Genomic DNA, 14898 nt, shown 5'->3' with positions numbered 1-14898 from the left:
CTGGCCAAGACCACACAGCTTATTGAAGTCATGAGGCTCAGGGCAGGGCTTTAATCCAAACTTTGATCTGTGGGCAGTAGCTCCTGGAGCCCCACATTTATCCCTGGTGGTAGCGTATAAAACAGTGGTTCTCAAAGTGTAGTCTGAGGACCCTGGAGAAATCTGACACTCTCAGGGGTCAGTGAGATCAGAATTATCTTCATCCTACTGCTGAGATTTTCTTTTCTTTTCATTGAGTTGGTGTTTGAATTGCTGGTGCAAAAGCAACAGTGGGTAAAACTGCTGGTGTCTTGGTACACATCAAGGCAGTGGTGCCGAACTATAGTGGTAATCATCGTATGACTCACCACCACACGTGCACAGTAAAAAAGGGGGGGGAAAGCCAGTTTCACTTCAGGGTGTGCTTGGTGAAGCAGGGAAAGTGACTAAATTTATTAAATTTCAACCCTCGAGTACTTTTTAAATGTTTTGTGTGATGAAAGGGAAGTACATGTAAAGTATTTCTGTTGCTTACCAGGGTGCACTGGTGGTCTTGAGGAAGTGCACTGGCACGGTTGTTTGAGTTGGGAACTGGGCTAGCCACTTTTTTCTCAGAACACCATTTTCCCTTGAAAGAATGACTGACATGCATGGTTATCAGATTTGGATAGTTGGCCGATTTTGGAGGCCATCACTTCACAGAAAACAGTTGACCATGTTTGCTGCCAGTGATCACGTGTGAGAGTTCAAATGAAAACAGAATTTTGGAAAACTTGTGTCCCCCACCCTGAGCTGTCAGATCACACACTGCAGCTGCCCTTTAAGAAACCACGGCTCATCCAGGGTTGGTAGGGTATCAGAGAAGAACATCCACAGTTACCTAAAGAGGCTATTAAAATGGTTCTCCCTTTGCCAACCCCATGTCTGTGGGAGGCCCTGTTTCTTCATCTAGTTCAATTGTTAAGCTAATTAAACAAGGAGGAGAAGATAGTTCTAATGCCTTAGTAGCCTAGGCAAAAAAAACAGAATTTAAGCCTGTAAATACCTCAAGTTTAAGAAATCAAAAACCTAAGGACAACCAATCAGAGCCAAATAGGCTTTCCCAGATAAGGTGGCCACTACTTCAGCTCCAGCCAATCCAGTAATTCCCTTGTTTTGCTCCCTTGTCTTCTCCATGAGCCTTGCCCCTAGTTCCTGGTGCTGCCTGATTCAGACTGATTGTTGCTCAGATAAGCTCTTCACATTTCTGCCATGCCTCAGGTGATCTATAACACAGCCAAATACCGTATCACCAGAGACTGAATGCCAAAGAGGATACAGAAATCCGCCTGTATGCTAAGTCAGACATTAGAGAGATTTGCAAATATGTGAAACAAGGCCATTCTTTTCATTCATTTTATGTAGATTTTTCATCTAAAATGTTATTTAGAGGAACATGTAGTGGGTTTATTAGTTTTTTAAAAAATAAATTAGTAAATGTTCTTAAAAGCATAGAACAACTACAAGTATTATATAAATAGTCCATATGCCACAGCATTGTAATGTCCCTGCCAGTGTTCTCCCAGACTGTGGGGCCCCCAGAGCAGGGCCTGTCTCTGATTCATCTCTGTATCTGAGCACAGAGCTGAGTATCCACTGGGTAGGCGTCAAGTTTGGAGAGCAAATGAATGAGAAGCTGGAAGAAGCCAGGGCGGATCCCAGCTGGGTTCATGATGGATAAGCAGACTCATGAGCCAGGAGGCTCAAGTCCAGAGTGGCAAGAGTGGGACATGAACAGGACCTGGAACGAGGTGGGAGCAGCAGGATGAGAAAGGAGGGTCCCAACGTTGGCAGTCAGTCTGGTGAGATGGCATTTCATAAACCATGTCTGGTGCTGGCCAGTGGCGTAGCAGGCTGTGTGCAGACACAGGATGGAGACCGGCCCCACCTGCTGATGGGGCCGGGTAACACAGCCTGCCTGATGCCACCCCCATGGCAAGACAGACTTGTCAGCCCAAGGGTCTCCCCGCGTGTGTGTCCCACCACCTCGTGGGCTTGGAAAGATCAGGGCTGAAAGAGTTAAGCCTGAAGTATTAAATATGAGTCTTTCCTAAGTTTTCAGATGATATTTTACATCATTAGGTGCATGTTTGACCATCTTGTCTTTGTGAATTTATTCCTAGGTGTTTTGGGACATCCAGGGAGGAAGGGAAAAATGTCATCAATGTCTGCTTGGTGCCAGGTGCTTTATTTATGGTTCTTCATGTAATCCTCACAAACGCCTCCTGAGGAAAGTGCTAGTATTGCCATTTTAGATAGGGGAAAAAGGAGACTCAGGGAATAGGAGTAATGTGTCTGTGGTCACAGTGCTCATCATTGGCCGGGCTGGGATTTGAACCAATGTCTGTGCGAGTCCTACGTCCATACCATTGGAAAAACCAAATTTTGTCTTATTTTATTTATTTAATTAATTTATTTATTCATTTCACCACTGGAGTAATGCATATGCATTGTTCAAAAATGTGACAATTCTGAAACAAGTGAAAAATAAAAATTACCCATTAATTCTACCATTCAAAAATAAGAATTATTGTCATATTGGTATGTCTTCTGTGATGTTTTTCCCATGTGTATTTCTAACCTGTTTTTCTGTTTAACGGTATATATTGTAAACCTCTTTCTGCACCTATAAATATGTTTCAATGTGATTTAAAAGGGCTGCATAGTAGTTCAGTATGTGAATGTGCCATTTATTTAACCAATCCTCCATTATTAACTAATTTAGTTGGCATCTGGTTTGTCACTAGTATTAAAAAATATTCCAATGAACATCTTTGAGGTTTAATCTTTATGTGTATCTTTACTTCCTTAGGATAAAATCCTAAAAATGCAATTGATGATTTAAAGTACATTTGGGTTTCGGGGCACCTGGGTGGCTCAGTGGGTTAAGCCTCTGCTTTTGGCTCAGGTCATGATCTCAGGGTCCTGAAATCGAGCCCTGCATCGTGCTCTCTGCTCGGCGGGGAACCTGTTTCTTCCTCTCTTTCTGCCTGCCTCTCTGCCTACTTGTGATCTCTGTCAAATAAGTAAAAATCTTAAAAAAAAAAATAAAATGAAGTACATTTGGGTTTCAAAGACATTTCAATATACTATATTGTCAAGTTAAATTCCCATTAGTGGTAGGTGAACAGTTGTTTCCCTGCTCCCTCAATAAGTGATATGAACAGATCTCTTCTGGTTAGATAACCAAACAGTATGTCTGTTTTAGTAGATCTGTATTCTTCCAATGCCACTTTCTTGTTTCTTGATCCAGTTTGAGTAATGCTCTGTATTAGGATATGAAAATTTTTTACTACATTAGTTATCTAAGGAGACAGTTTTCTATTTCCTCTCTGAGCTGGGTGGGGTGGCAGTGGGCAGGGAGCCAAGTGGGAGTGACTTTGGTCAGGCAGTGGGACAGGTTGGATGAAGAAGGATTGGGTACGGGTAATTATTCTCACCAGTGGGGTGTTGGCTGGTGGTTAGAGTCTTCCCCTACTATAGAGAGGAGGGGTGATTCCTGCCAGGGGTAATTCCGTGTGCCTGTTCCCCAGGGATGTGGTGGGCAGTACAGGTGCCAGGAAGTCCACCAGAATGACTGGAGTTTATGGGCAGAGGTGTGGACAGGCAGCCCAATAGGGGACAGACAGTAGGGGATATAGACCGGTGCTCTTGTGGATGGCAGTTGCAGGAGGGTCAGGGAGAAGTGGAATTTTGAATGTAGGAACGAGTGCTCTTTTTGACAGCTGCATGGTCTAGCCAATGATCCCCAGTGGCCTGACCACCAAAGGGTCTTACCATTTGTCATTCATTCCCTCGGTGAATTCTCTACAACTGCACTGTCTCTCAGATGTTGGTATCTACTTTGTGAGGTCTCTGGTAGTATGTCTTTGACTTGGGGGTAGACTCTGTTAAGGAGATAGAAGGAGGTCTCAGAAGCCAAACTGTTCATATAACTTGCTAATTAAGGTTTCAAGAATGGAATGTTCCCATTGGCATAATAAGCTCATGCTCGCCCTGAAAGCAGACCTACCGGTAAAACTAACCCCTGTATGCAAGGCTGTGTGATGTGCATGAAATAGGAATAAGAAGAAATGTATACATGTGACAGCCTTGTAAGACTTGTCAGTTATTTACCACACAGTAGGGGCCATTGGGGCTGGAGGTATTATAGATGGTTGGCCGAGTCTTCTCCGTAGGCAGACCTTCTCTCTTTTTCAGCTGAAAGGGTTGACCACTTGCAGTGTGACTCGCCTTCCTTTGGAAGTCATGGGGATTTTTAGTCTCTCCTGCCTGGGAGCCCTTCTAGCCCTTTCAGGTGATGTTGCATTTTTCTGTTCTGACCCACCGATTTTAAAGGTCAAATCAGAGTTGAGTCTTAGTGCCTTTACTTCCAAGTTCTCCCACTGTGCTCATATCTAAAGGTCATGGGGTTGGCACCAGGATGGGGTCTGACAAGAGCAGAGGCCCAATCCCAGTGGAACTTGGGGACTGAGCTGGAAACCTCAGCCAGGGGTAGGCATAGGGACAGATGGGAACCGAGGCTCTGACAGTGGCCCACAGAAGCACCAGGAGCACCTTCACTGAAATTGGGACTACCATCTGAGTGAGGTCAGCAGGCTGACCTGCTTGTGCCCCCAAACCTTGACTGCCCATATTGGGGCTCCCCAGTGTCCCTAATTAGAGATCCTAGAGGGAGACCCAGAGAGGGCGAGTGGTCCCAGCTACAGAATGAGATGGTTTCAAGGCAGGAGTCTCACAAGAAGTGAAAATTGGAATCAGTCACTGGCCAAGCGGTGTCTATACTTGGCCTGTCTACACTTAAGTAGAGGGTAGAGTAGGGAACTGCCCCATCCTCAGCCTTGCTGCAAAATATATGAAGACAGCTTACTTATACAGATACACTCAAGACTGTAAGGTAAAGCACACTTCAAGTCAAAGGCTAGCACAGCGAAGGGAAAGGTGGGAAAGAAGTGGGAACTGGGCAGGGGGTATGTACAGACAAGCAGAGGTGTTCGAAAGTCCTTTCTGCTTGCTGCTGGGGGGCCACTAACATGGGTCAGATTCGCTGGCTCTCAAGGGGAAAAGGGACATATCAAAGCATTCTTCAAAGCCCAGCCCATGTGTCTCACCCCAAGTCTCTATTGAATGAATATGGGCACAAGACACATATTTTTAGATGTAAACATAAATCTCTCAAAGACTTGAGTTTGTTCAAAGCAGAGACAACATTTGCTTGGGAAGGATTAGCCTTGGGATATATGATTTGGGAATTAGACAGAACTGAGCTCCATCCAGGTTCTGAAACATTGGCTGTGTGACCTTGGAAAGCTCTTTAACTTCTCTGAGCTTCAGGAAGTTGCTGAGAGGATTTAAGGGGTCTGATTTTAATAGATGAAGAATCTGGCACTCAGTGAAGGCACAACTTCTCTGGTTCTCTCCTTGGCCATATATGGAGCATATTGTATCTATCTGACATCATAGTAAACTGATAAGAACAGATATTACACTTGATCTTAGCCAAAAGGCTGAGAAGCGATTTTATCTGACCTCAGACCCTTGCTTGGGAAAGGGGGCTCCAAAAACTTCAGGGTCTTGTCAGAGATCCCTCAACTGGGTGCGAGGACCCTGGGTTCATAGCCCTTGCTTTTTCTACTATCCATACTGCCTCTCCCCAATGCCCTCATTTCAGCTGCCTGCTAGAGAAGTTTCCTTTCACATAGGGTCCCAAGTTAGCAGAAACGTCATCGAGTCCACAAGACAAGTGCCTGTTTGTCCTTGGGGTGCTTCTGACCTTTGCTTCATGTCTCTATTCTGGGCTATTTTGGGCCTTGGCCATGTATAGAGGGTCTGTGGGAAGATGGCTAGTACAGCTGCTTCATGCTGCCAAGAGTCATGGAGAGAATCCTTGAATTGGAGCCTGCCAAGGGCCTTAAGTATGCCGGCTTTGCGAAACAGCAAAAGGATCCCTCATTCTTGGGAGAAAACGTAGATGTAGAACCTTTCTATGAGGCATTCTGGAATGAAGGCAAGGGGGAACAGAAGCTAGACCAGATGCCAGGAGACCTCATTGTTGTGGAACGTGGTGGAGGAAGTGGGCGTCAGACCGCCGGGTGCTGGGGAGTAAGACAGGGGTGGGCTTGGTGTTGGGGCGGTCTCCGTGGGGAGTCGAGTTCCTGTGTAAGCGGACGTTCAGTTGCCCTCAGGATCTCTTGGGACTGTCTGGGTGTGTGGGTTCAGACTAGAAAAACATCTCCTTGGCTGCAAACTCCCGGTGGCTACCAGCTATTTTCCACTTCTCCAACCAGGGCTGGCTTTAAGTGCTCCAGGACTCAGCCTTGCAGACCCTGACTGTGGAGGGAGTCCCAGCCCAGCCACATAATCCTGCAGATGCATGGACTGCTTTCGTGTGGTCCAGGGCCACTGTAGTTCGGTGGCTGAAAACACAGTAATGTCACTTAGCTTTTTTCCTTTATAGAAAGATGAGAAATGAAATAGGATTAGGTTCCAATCAAGAGCACTTGGCCTGTGATATGAATTAGTTAACTGATATAGTCACTGTTTATGGAGTTCATTATGTGTCCGTGTGTCTGGGTGATAGGGACACAAAAATGTAGAAGATATGGGCCCTGCTTTAAAAAGAGTCTCGTGATGGGGACAGGTATCTAGACAGGTGAGTGGGCTAGCCCTGGTCCTGCAGGGTCTGTGTCCAGACCAAGGATGCTTTGAGCTTCAGTAGTGGTGGAACCCCCCTGTGGGTGCTAAGCCAACAAGTGGCAAGATTTCTGGCTACTGAAGGGTGGATTTGAGTGAAACAAGTCTAGAAGCCAGTAGATTCCTAGACTTCAGAAACATTCAGGAATTTAAGAAAGGTATGCAGATACAGGCAGCCTAATCCCGGAAGTATTAACGGATCATCAACTTTAAGAACCTATAGTGATTTTCCACTTGATATTTTATGAAATGTATTTACAGCTCTTTTGAGCCTCCTAAAGCTTCCCTTGGGCATGACTGAGGTTTTCCCAGTAGTCTACTGGTATGGGGGTTCATACTCTATTCCCAAGCAGTTCACGATGCCTTTCTTCACAAGTGGGGTTTTCCCCTCGTGAAGAAAGGACACCTTTCTGTTCCTTCCAGATTTCACTGAGTTTCCCCTTAGTTCCCCTTACTCTTTTCTGGTTCCTGAGGTTGGGTGACCTCTTGGGTATATAACTCATGAGGGGTGGGGTTGATGAATGTGTGAGGCCCCAGGGCACTGCAAAACCGGTAGAACTATTTACCCCAACAGTTTAGGCTGGGAGGAGGGAACCACAGTGTTGTTAGCTGGGAGGTGATCTCACAGCTGGTGGGAGCAGGTGGAGGGTCAATTTTATTAGGCACGTGAAGATGTCCATGGAAAGTGGGCAATGAAGTCAGAATCTAGGAGCTTCAAGAGCAGGGTATAGTGAGGTTGGAGAAAGAGACAAGGACCAGTATTTCAGGACTAGGTACGCCAGAGCCAAGATTGTGCTTTGCATGCCCCCATTTTGTGGTTCCATGTAGTAGATAGGGGTTCAGTCTGTAGATAGGGGTTCTGTGACTCAGCAGAAGCACGCATGTAAACAAAGAGGAATGTAGGTCTGATAGTGTCTTAGACAAGGACAGAAGTAAAAGAAAAGTTTAATCAAAGAAAAACAGATTCTAGTAAAAAGCAGAAAGAAAGGGACAAGTAGGGTTAACATCCATTTGTGTTTAGGAATCCTAGTGGCTGAGAATATGTGGCTCGTATATGATTTTAAACACCTACCTCTACTCATATTATATACACATGTAATGGAAGGACCTGTAAGTCCAGTCCTAATGGAGGATGGCCTAGGAAAGAGGATGCTAGAGGGAGTTTTGTGAAAATACGTAAATTCACACCAGCCGGTTTGAAGATTAGATAAAAATCTTTGGTTTTTCTTGATGGTGCAGACATTTCCACTTGAGTGGAATGTCAGTGAAAGCATATTTATGACTCTCTCCTATGCCTTTCTCCATGGGCACGAGGATGGTTTCTAGATGGGGGTTGCTTACTGTGGCTGTTTTTAACTTGAATTGGGAAGATAATGGTTACAGCTGCCTTGAATGCTCTTCTTGCTTCTTGTTGTCACCCATGCTGATTGAGACCACTCTGTGGCCCTCTGAAAGGGGGCCCTGGCATAGGAATACCTCTACCCAAGGTGGTAGAGGTATTCCCATGCCAGGGTGCCTAGCTGACGGGAAGAAATGCAGCCATGCTCAGCTTGCTAACCCATGTGTGCTGGCATAGGGGAAGTGGTACCTTTTTCTAATTTACATGAAAACATCATACATTCCAGGGTGGCCTTGCCCTGACCTCATGTGTGATCTTTTCAGCTGGTCACATTTGCTATTCTTAGCGGCATAGTGAATCAGAGGGACATGGATGATTATTTGGTCCTCTTTCAGTTGATGAGATGGGAAGGCAGGGAGTTGAACTGACTGACTTGGGCTAGTCTCTCAGTTTGCCGGAATCAGAAGTTGAACCCACTGAGGATCATAAATCCAGTGTTCTTCCCCCCCGCCACCCCCAGTGCCTGCCACCGGCACCTCTCCCTCCCCATACTCCAGTCATGGGAATTGCCAGCGACGGAGCCTGTGACTCCGAGGAGCAGCCAGGACAGGGATCCTCGCTCTGCAGCGTGTGGCCTGATGGCAATGTGCCCTTCCCAGAAGCACAGCACCAGGCTGGTGTGGGTACCTGCATGGGAAGTCCTCCCTGAACGTCTGACCTGGTCAGCCTCAAATTCTGTCTCAACCCTTTTTAGCAACTTTAAGCTCTTTCTTTACAGGGTGGGGTAGAGAGAGGCCACGGGAGTGGTGGGGGGCAGGGCCTGGGTGGGTTTGCAAAACATTAATGAATGTAATCTGTGCCTTTTCCCTGACCCAGCTTGGCCAGCTGCACTGGTCTGAAATTCCACATTCCATTGTTCTCCTTCTAAGAAAACAGAACTGGCTCCATTCAGCCCTAGGACTTGTCCATGTAGACCGGTTTAGGAGAATTTGCAAACCAGATGCATTTACTATTTACTGTCTCTTCTAGTCCCCGGGAAAAACATTATTTCTGAAGGAACTCAGCAGCCTGTTCTAAAAGGTTTCCCAACCATTGTCTATATTCTGGTCACTCCTCGGGCTTCATACAGCTTTCTCACTTCTTACCTATCTGTATGCACATTTATCACACTCTAGCCACAGTGGTCAGCTCTTGAGTTTACGACCCAATTCCTTTCTCTGCAAACTAGCCTTCTTTGTCACTCTGCGTGGTTCCATTGATGGGCTGCTGGGCCTCATAGCCACTTGGTACAATGCCATTCGCATGATGGTCCTGCTCACAGATGATGAGCCCAGGAACGGGCACCCCATTCAAGTGAGTCTTGGGAGCTTTGGGACTAGGGCAGTGAGGAGGATTCAGTCTTTCTCCGGTTGCTTAGTCTGCATGGCATAACTTGGAAGAGGCTGCCAGCCATGTGGTCTATCACTAGATGGCGGGGGGGGGGGGCAGAGTCGGAAGCTGGAGTAAAGAGGGAATAGAACAAAGCTCATTTCAACGAGAAAGTGAGGATAATACCTGGACACAGAGGCTCCAGACCCATCTGAGACCCAGTCCTGTTTCTTCCTTTGGGTGTCAGTATATGCCCCGACATCCGTGTGATCACATGCTCCTTTATTTTTCTCAAATTGTCCACATTTGGCTTCTGTAAATTACAATGAAGAGTCTTTTCTGATACTGTAGCCAAATGTTTCTGAGTGTCATCCCTGGACCAACATCAGACTCTTCACCAGAGATTATGTTAAAAAGAGCACATCCTGGACCTAGTGAATGAGAAAATCTGGAGGGGAGGCCCAGCAATCTGGGTTCTAACAAGCCCTGCAGGTCTCTCAAGACTGAGAACCACCCACCTAGCCATCACTAGCTGTGGGTGGAAGAGCATGGACCCAGAGGCAGACTGACTTGGATTTTGATGCTGGATCTGTGAGCGAGTGATATGATTCTGGGTAGGTCATCTCGTCTCTTGGAGATCCCACTTTCTCAGTGGTAAAATAGAGAATAATGGTGTTTATATTATATTGCAGCTGTAAAAGAAGCATACTCTTCTGGATACTTGGAAAGCACTGTTTTCAGTCTTGTCTCTGTGGACCCTGTTCTGACATGAGAAGACAAGTGACAATGACCCCATGTCATGCACCATGAAGACACAGCCTGAGATTTTAAAAAGTTGTCTTAACAGAGTAAGTTACTGTTCAGAGTTTATACCAAATCAGTACACCTAGATCTTAGCACTGGTGCTAGACTCCCCTAGGCTATCACTAGATGCTTGGGAATTAAAATTAATCCCAAACTCATTTTGATTCCCCAGGTTTCACTGACCCGTTTTTCTGCTGTGTTATGAAAACCGTGCAGTCTGGACAGTCCTAGGATAAAACGGAGAAATGCACCGATTTATATTTGAAGAAGGGAAGAAAGCAATGGCCTCCATTCATTAATTTATCCCTTCATTTATTCATCCACTTGCTCATTCACTTATTCACTCACTGACTCACTTATTCATTTGCATCCACCTGACATTGAGCTACTTCTCTGTCTAGATATCATGGTAGATACTAGAGACTGACAGATAAGGCCTTTATGTCCCCGCCCCACCCCCACCGCCCTGCCCTAATTGTTGACAGATTACAGTTTGAGCAAAGACTCGGAGGCAGGAAATGGTCATGGCATGAGGAGATCACAGTCAGGCGATATGTCTTGCTGAAAGGAAGGGTGGGTGTTAGGAAGTATTGAGGCAATGCATATCAATGCCAGTAATAGAATGGGAGTCAACATCTACTCTGGTTTCCACAGCACACTGTCCTGTAATTAACAGCGGTGGATGTTTTGCTAGGACCTCCCAGTTCTCTGGGCTGCATTTGAGACGATCCCGGGTGGATGACCCTACCGTAGGTAGATTCCTCTGCCAAATACTGCTCATGCTGTTCATACTCTACAAGGGGTGGGCTGATTAGTACTCATTAAAAAGGAATCTTTGTGTCTGCTACTGCTTGACAGCAGAATCAGTCCAACCCCAAGTGAACTCCTTCTGGTACCCGGAAAGTTTGGCTATTTTCTAGATGAATCTCCACCCAGTTCTTGGCTTTCATATCACTGGAACCTCCAGTTGTATGCAAAATGGGGCAGAAACATCAAACTTCTTCCCAGATGGCTCTTTTGGAAATATATCCAGTTGGATGCTCCCTCAGACATGTCCTTTAGGGAAGTCTGGAACCAGGAGTTCAGATGATGCAAAAGAGATGTATGTGGCTGGTCTGGAAGAAAAGATGGCTACTGAGTGGCTGAGTGTAAAACCTGCTTCCTATGTGACAGGTGGTTTTTTTGTCCGTGTCAACTAAAGAACAGCCTAATGAGAGTAAAATTATATCTTGCTTATTCCCAAATTTTATAGAAAAGAAGAGAAATAATGACTAGCCTATCCAGTTTGGGTTGATAATATCCTTGATCTTATCTGACCCTTGCCACACTACCCTAGAGAAGGAGATACTTGCATTTTATTCCCACTTAACAGATGATGAGATGAGGTTCTTTTTATGCAAGTGTCTGAGCCTGTTCTTAATCCTAGTTTCTTGACTGTAGATTTTATGCTCATTCTCCTGCACCAGGTTGTTCTCAAGGAACACCATTGTTGGCAGTACATAGGATTACAAGGAACTTCCTGTTGGACCTTGGAAATATGGAAACAAGATTATCCTTTGAGAGTTAAAAGTTTTAGACAGGCACAAGAGGATTAGTGAGGAGACAGGATGGCTCCCAAGACTTTGAGAATCAACTGATCTTAATCCAGCCATGGATCTTAAATATATCGGAAGGGAGGAAAGCAGAGTCTCAGAGGGAAATTTTGGCACTCGGTCCATGCTGTGTGCTAGGAATCACATAAGACTATCTTAATTAGGTGCTATTAGATAGTTTATTCATGTATTCACATAATTCTTCTAGTGCTGATACATAGGTCACCCTGCAGTCTTCAGCATGTGTGATGTGACATCACAAGCAGTGTGGCCCAGAGAGAGAGAGAGAATGTGCTAGTTGTGCCCATGTGTGGAGTCTACTTCTGTGCTATGGTATCATCTTGCTCTCCCTGTCCAATAACATACGAGCAGTCCAATTTCCAGATTAGCTTTTAGTATGCAGGAGAGAAGTGGGGGCTGACCGATGTAGGTGTCTTAGACTTTGGAATTACAGGATAAATCTGAAACTTGGACAAATTCAGGAGGATGTGAATAAAACACTCCCCTGAAAGACTTCTTAGAAGACTGAACCATCTACGGCCTTCCCCCAGTGTTGTGTCTTAGTTGCTTCCCAGGCACAAGCCGGTGTTAGGGCCCACAGCTGTTCCCATAGCCTTGGCCTTGTTTTTACTAGAGGCCAGAGGTGCCAACACATCCAGGCTTTATATCCGTTTCTGCCCAGATCATTGGCTGATCACTCGATTAGTTCAAGAAGACATCCTAGGAGCAGTGAGAGGCAGGATTAGTGAGACATGGTCTCTCCGATTCAAGCGCCTAATCTTTCAGGAGAGACAGGTTTGTGCATAGGTAACTTTAATCATTTCAGTGGTGTGCTGTACTCCCTGAATTCATCAGCCGTATGCAAAACCTAATTTCATGAGGTTTCATTTGTTTTTCACAAGCAGCCCATGAACAGATGCAAACAGAGTCTCAAGAAGTGAAGTGGTTACAGAGCTGGTATGTGACTGAATGCAGCTTTGACCCCCAAGACATAAGCTGTGGGAAAGGCTATCACTGGTGCGTTCTAAATAGATGGAAATATAGGGGATGGGGCTGAAATTGCTCTCCTGGTAAATTTCCACACTACTCTGGTTCTCTCTCGGGAGCTCATCAAAAGGAGGATCCCTGGCTATTTGAATACCTTCATTGGTATACAAGAGATCTGGGCAAACAAATGGATCCCAATCTGAAGTTCTAGTCTAAGATTAATTAACATAGGGGGTCTGGGAACCATTCTCAGTAGCAAAAATTGTCATGGAAGTTAAGTCTTTATTTTAGATAATGTTGCACACACTGATTAAACTGTTTTGGCTAGAATTTTATTGATTCAATCTAGGTACAATGGGTACCTTATCCTCTTCATAAGTTCCTATTAACTGGGTAAGTATCAGTTCATTGAACATCAATAAACACATCTTGAGTATGTGCCAGCTATGTGTAGGGTACTGAACTGTGTAAAGTAAAAAGAAAAGATTTCTTTACTTCTTAAAGAAAATTGCATTCTAGGGGCGCCTGGGTGGCTCAGTGGGTTAAGCCGCTGCCTTCGGCTCAGGTCATGATCTCAGGGCCCTGGGATCGAGTCCCACATCGGGCTCTCTGCTCAGCGGGAAGCCTGCTTCCCCCCCCCCCCTCTCTCTCTGCCTGCCTCTCCATCTACTTGTGATCTCTCTCTGTCAAATAAATAAATAAAAATCTTTAAAAAAAAAAAAGAAAAAGAAAAGAAAATTGCATTCTAGGGAGTGAAGCGTAGCAGTGAAACTTTTTTTTTTTTTTTTTTAATGTGATCTCTTTACCCACCATGGGGCTTGAACTCACAATCCTGAAATCAAGAGTTGCATGCTCTCCTGACTGAGCCAACAGGTGCCCCTCTTGCATATCTAGATAGTCATTTTAAAACATTTTCTTTCAAATTTATAACAATAATACATTCTCATTAAAAATAATTCAGAGTATTTTTTGGATGCTGGAGAACCACTGACGGATTTATGCTGGGGCCTAATGGAGGAGGATTGGCATTTGGAAAGATCCTGCTGGTTGCCATATGGAGGCTGGCCCATATCTGGTGCTGGCTGGAGGCAGGAAGCCTGGGAGACCAGCAAGGAGGCCACAGTGTGATTTCAGCCAGAGATGACAGTGGGGCTGAGCCTGGCCAGAGGTAGCTGAGGTGGATTTCAGAGATCAGTGGGTGCAAAAGGATGTGTTGGGTAACTGGAGAATAGGAAAAATAAAGCAAATTTGACTTATGAAAGGAGCCTTGCTAGACAAGTCTTTTCACAAGCTGCTCTCCTGGAAAGGCCCTTCAAGGCGCAGCTAACCAAACAACTGACCCTCCTGGGCAAGGGCTCCCCACTAGGTGAATGGTTTGCCGTATTTCCGATTCCAGGAACTGGCTGGAATAACACTTATGCAATGGGAACACACAAGGCCCACTTCCAGGAGCCTGGCTGGTGCAGAACTTGGCAAGTCTGGAGTCATCCGTACAGTGGAAAGTCCTGCTGATCTATTATGAGTGAGCGGTCCTCAGATGGCTAATTTCAGGGGACATCAGAGCTGGCTGGCCTGGGATGGCTGTGTGGGTCTGGAGCCGCTGGCAAGGAGGAGCTGGGGGTATGCATCTGTGGTAGAACAAACAGAAGATGCATAGGCCAGGAGCTCTCTGTCTCTTCCATGCAGTGGATGGAATGAGAGCTTAGGAGCCAAAATAGCCTGCCTCCTCACTTGAGCACCATGTGACTCTGAGCAAGTCACTCAACCTCTTCGAGCCTCAGCATCCTTGTGTATGAAGTGGAGTACACCTAGCAGCCATCTCCTTGGGTTGTTGCAAGAAAAATTAGGGAAAACTGCTATTACTGTGCCCAGACCTTTGCAGAAAGTTGGTAAGTGGTAGTTACTGGTTAGAAGATCAGAATCTCTAACAAATGAAGCTCCCAGGAGACTGAGATTTAGGGGGTAGGGGAGGAAGAAGTCCATCTGTCAAATCAAAGAACAAGTAAGAGTGAACTTATAACAGTGAAGGCAGACTTGCTTTATGCATGTGGGATGGGTAGGCTCCTGAATATTTGTCTGCCAGCCACATATATGCAA

The 14898-nt window shown here is 45.5% G+C and overlaps 1 pseudogene; it reads right to left on the bottom strand.

Annotated features, from left to right (window-relative positions):
• Nucleotides 1-5363: 5363 nt before the first annotated feature.
• On the bottom strand, nt 5364-5537 carry LOC132002399 (U2 spliceosomal RNA; annotated as a pseudogene).
• Nucleotides 5538-14898: the final 9361 nt, after the last annotated feature.

Source organism: Mustela nigripes, chromosome 14 (assembly GCF_022355385.1).
Source record: "Mustela nigripes isolate SB6536 chromosome 14, MUSNIG.SB6536, whole genome shotgun sequence".
Taxonomy (NCBI): Eukaryota; Metazoa; Chordata; class Mammalia; order Carnivora; family Mustelidae; genus Mustela; species Mustela nigripes.
This window is presented reverse-complemented; position numbering and strand designations above follow the sequence as displayed.